Genomic DNA, 5171 nt, shown 5'->3' with positions numbered 1-5171 from the left:
CCTTCCTTCCGAGGAGTGGCTGGTGGGTTTGAACCGCCAGCCTTCTGGTTAGCAGTCAAGTGCCTTAGCCACTATGCTACCAGAGCTCCCTAAACCAGTCTGTACTCAATGGATAAAAATCATTATTAGTTGTATAAACACAAACTCAATTTTGACTTCAAGGTGTCATACTACTTCTGTACCTAGCATTTTGATTTCTTATATTTGCAATGTTACCCAAACTGTACTATTTTCTTTTATGTGTAGTTTGCATGAGTAAATCATCAGAGGATAAATTCTATCATTAAATTATGTTCATCAAAAAATAAAAGAGGCTATAGCTTTCACTATGGATTACACCCCAACATAAAGAAAACAAAAATCCTCACATTGGACCAATAAGCAAACATCATGATAAATGAAAAAAAAAACCAAAACATTGAAGTTGTCAAGGATTTCATTTTATTTGTATCCGTAATCAATGTCCATGGAAGCAAATCAAAAGCCAAAAAATTCATGGAAGCAGCAGTCAAGAAATCAAATGATGTATTGCATTGGGCAAATCTACTACAAAAGTCCTCTATAAAGTGTTAAAGAACAAAGATGTCACTTTGAAGACAAAGATGTGTTTGACCCAAGCCATTGTCTTTTCAACAGCTTCATATGCATGTGAAAGCTAGACAATGAACAAGGAAAACTGCAAAAAAATTGATGCATTTGAATTATGGTCTTGGAGAAAAATACTGAATATACTATGGACTGCCAGAAGAACAAACAAATCTGTCTTGGAAATACAGCTGAAATGCTCCTTAGAAATGAGAATGGCCAAACTTTGTCTCATGTACTGTTATCAGAAAGGACTCAACTCAATTCAACTCAACTCACTGTCATCAAGTTGGATCCGACTCATAGCGACTCCTGCTTGGGCTTCCAAGGCGATGTCACTACGGAAGTAGATTGCCCAACCTTCCTTCCAAGGAGTGGCTGGTGGGTTTGAACTGCCAGCCTTTTGGTTAGCAGTCAAATGCTTTAGGCACTACTCTACCAGAGCTCCCTCAGAAAGGACTAGTCCTTGGAAAAGGACACCATGCTTGGTAAAGTGGAGGGTCAGTGAAAAAGGGGAAGACTCTCAACTAGATGGATTGACACAGTGGCTGCAAAAATGGGCTCAAGCAGAGCAGTGATTATGAGGATGGCACAGGACCAGGCAGTGTTTCGTTCCATTGCACACAGGGTCACTCTGAGCTGGAACCAACTTGATGGCACCTAACAACAGACAACAAGCATTCAATATCTTATAATAATTCTATTATTTTTATTATAACTCTGTTTCAATTGAATCTAGTATCATCAAAGCCAATAGTTTAGACTGGGAAATTCAAATCATTTACCTATAGAATTTTTATTAATAATCGGATGTAAGGAACTCTGGTGGTGTAGGGATAATACATTTGACTGCTAACAGGATAGAGGTTCAAACCTACCAGCCACTCCATGGAAAGAAGATGGGACAATCTACTTCCGTAAAGATTTATAGCCTTGGAAATCCAGTGGGGATCATTATGAGTCAGAATTGACTTGATGGCAGTGAGTTCAGATGTTTAGAAACTTGATAATCTTAATATAGTCTTAGTGTATCCTGATTACTTAATATTATTTTTAAGATTGTTGTCGTTGTTGTTGTTAGGTGCCATCGAGTCATCTTCGACTCATAGCGACCCCATGCACAGCAGAACGAAACACCACCGGTCCCGTGCCAGCTCTGTAATCCCTGCTACACTTGAGCCTATAGCTTCAGCCACAGTGTCAATTCATCTTGTTGAGGGCCTTCCCCTCTTTCGTTGACCCTCTCCCTCTCCACCTTACTAAGCATGACATCCTTCTCCAGGAATGGTCCCTTCTGATAACATGACCAAAGCAGGTGAGACGAAGTCTGGCCATTCTTACTTCCAAGGAGCTTTCCGGCTGCACTTCCTCCAGGACAGATTTGTTAGTTCTTTTAGCAGTTCATGATACTTTCATTATTCTTCGCCAGCACCACAACTCAAAAGCCTCAACGATTTTTCGGTCTTCCTTATACATTGTCCAGCTCTTACATACATATGAGGTGATTGAAAATATCATGGCTTGAGTCGGGCGCATCCTAGTCCTCAAGGAGACATCTTTGCTCCTCAGCACTTGAAAGAGGTCTTTTGCAGCCGACTTGCCCAGTGCTATACTTTTTTTAAGATTACTATGGACTATATCTAGGAGCTCTGGTAGCATAGTGGCTAAAGCACTTGACTGCTAACCAGAAGGCTGGCGGTTCAAACCCACCAGCCACTCCTCGGAAGGAAGGTTGGGCAATCCTATTTCTGTAGTGATACTGCCTCGGAAACCCAAGGAGGGGTCGCTATGAGTCGGGGCCGACTCGACGGCACATAACAACAACAACAACAACAACATGGACTATATCTAAAGTTATCTATAAATAAGGTTTATCATTATATTTAGAGATAGTTTCATCTAAAGTTTCTTTTTAAAATTTATTCTTTTTTTGGCTTTGAATTACTTTTATAGTTAATTCCCACCAAGTCTGTCACTTTTAAGAATTATTGTTATGAGTTAACAATGGACATTTTAAGTTATCTTTTGCAAATAAATTCCACTTTGCTGATTCACTGAAAATATTTAACCCCCTTCAGGACTAAGTTAAAAGTTATAGCATGGCCAGGAAAGAAAAAAGGAAAAATAACTGATAATAAGTTTTCTTCAGAGGAAAAAAAAAAAAGAAAATAGTTTGGTCTTAGAATGTCTAGTTATGCCAGAATATGAAAAATAATAAAAGATAAACTCGAAGGTATATAGTAAGTTGTAGAAGGCTTGATGAGAAGAGAGAGAGAAGGCAAGACACCAAGAAAAAGACGAAGGGAGAGAGACTTCAAGAGAAAAGACTTGGAGAGAAATAGATAAAATAACAAAGATTCAGGGGATAAGAGGAAGAGAATGAATGAAAGGAAGATAGGTATGATATAGTTTGAAGGTCTATATATGAAGAAAAGAAGGTCTGTGTAAATAAAGATGAAATATAGATAAAGTAAAAATGGTAAGATAGTAGTCAGAAAGCAGTAATGGGAACTGCAAATCTAAGGATGATTTAAAATGAAAGAATTTAATAATATATGAAAATCAGGGTTCGAATTCTGCTCCGGAAGATAAAAAGGAATGTCTGAGAAATAAAACTGAAGGCTAGAAAGATTAAATTTACCCCAGCAGCTTCAGATTGTTTATGACATTAAACTCAAAGTGACTGTGAGCCACAGGGGACATCAAGCTCAATTGGTATAACATACTACACAAAAATATTGTTCTACATCCTACTTTGGTGAGTAGCAGCTGGGATCTTAAAAGCTTACCGATGGCCATCTAGATGCAACGACAGGTCTCTACTTGTCCAGAGTAGAGAAGAACAAAGAAAACCAAAGATACAAGGAGAAAGTTAGTCCAAGGTACTGGTAAACCATGTGATTTCCAGCCTATCTAACCAAAAGAACTGGATGGTGCCTGGCCACCACTGCCAACCACTCAGAGGGGATCAGTGCAGGAGCTCCTGGATAGAGTGGGAGAACAATGTGGAACAAAGCTCAAAATCATTAAAAAAAAAAAAAAAAAAGGACCAGGTTTACTGGTCTGATAGAGCCTGGTAAGACCACTGAGACTATGGCCCCTAGCCACCCTTCAGGTCTGGAACTGAACTCCCTCCTGTAGCTTCCAGCCAGACAATAGAAAGGCATATGGGGTGAACATTTACATCAGATAGATATACTCCTTGGAGCAATCAATCAAGGAAGAAAAGAAGGGCAGTGTTTGCACAGGGAGACAGCTTAGGGGGCAGAAGTGCATGGAAGGGAAGGACACAGGGAAGAGGTAACTATGGGGAGGAAGTGGGAAGAGAGCTGTTACATTGTGGGGAATTGCAGTCAATGTCATGAGATAAAATGTGTATGAACTGCTGTATGGAAAATGAATTTGCTCTGTGAACTTTCACCCAAATCACACACAAAAAAAGTGACTATGAGCAATATGATTAAACATATTAACAAAACAGCAGTCATGAAAATAAAAGATAATTTATTTAAAGCATTTTAAATGCACTGTTCCATTCTGTTATGCCAAAATATAAACATATTTTAAGTTTTCTTATAGATACTTGTACATCTTTAAAGAAATGTGTTTATGCATGTGAATGCCAAATTATTCTGTTAGCTGCCCCTTTTATATAAATATCTGCACCTTGACACTTTGGTCAGACGGCAGAAACAAGAAAACATCTTTAGACACCCTGATGGCTAGAAGCAGATGACTGCAGAGATGGACACCTGATCCCAACATTTCATAACAAGACCTCATGTAATTTGCTGAAATTTTTGGACTTCACTTAGTGATTGTAACTATTCTTATATCAATTGCCTTATTGTGCACTTGTGGTATTATCCTCTGATAAGATTTTATTTCTCATGCAAGTGACTGAAGGGATTTACTTTGCTGTAATTTTTATTTATATTATTTGCTTTATCATATTACTTTTGGATAGTTTTGTCTTCATTATTAAGCTTTTCTCAAGTTTTCTCTTTCTGCTTTCAACAATCCTCACCAAAGCTTGGATGGAAAATGTTGTGTTGTTGTTAGGTGCCGTCAAATCATTTCTGACTCATAGAGACTCCATGCACAGCAGAACGAAACACTGCCCAATCCCGCACCAGCTCCATGATTCCTGCTATACTTGAGCCCATCATCATAGCCACTGTGTCAATCCATCTCATTGAAGGCCTCCCCCTCTTTCGTCAACACTCCACCCTACCAAGCATGACATCCTTCTCCAAGGAATGGTCCTTTCTGACAACATGACCAAAATAGGTGAGATGGAGTCTGGCCATTCTTGCTTCCAAGGAGCATTTCGGGTGCACTTCTTCCAGGACAGATCTGTTAGTTCTTTTAGCAGTCCCTTGTACTTTCAGCATTCTTCGCCAGCACCACAACTCAAAAGCATCAACTCTTCTTCAGTCTTCCTTATTCATCGTCCAGCTCTCACATGCATATGAGGTGATTGGAAATATCATGGCTTCTGTCAGGTGCACCTTAGTCCTCAAGGAGACATCCTTGCTCCTCAGCACTTGAAACAGTTCCTTCGTGGTTGACATTCCCAATGCTAC

At 39.3% G+C, this 5171-nt stretch overlaps 1 pseudogene; it reads left to right on the top strand.

Moving 5' to 3' along the window:
* LOC103201278 overlaps positions 1 to 5171 on the top strand; it is a 43744-nt pseudogene that overhangs the window by 1435 nt on the left and 37138 nt on the right.

This window comes from Orycteropus afer, unplaced genomic scaffold (assembly GCF_000298275.1).
Source record: "Orycteropus afer afer isolate SDZICR_OR568_19922 unplaced genomic scaffold, OryAfe1.0 scaffold00145, whole genome shotgun sequence".
Classification (NCBI taxonomy): domain Eukaryota; kingdom Metazoa; phylum Chordata; class Mammalia; order Tubulidentata; family Orycteropodidae; genus Orycteropus; species Orycteropus afer.
This window is presented reverse-complemented; position numbering and strand designations above follow the sequence as displayed.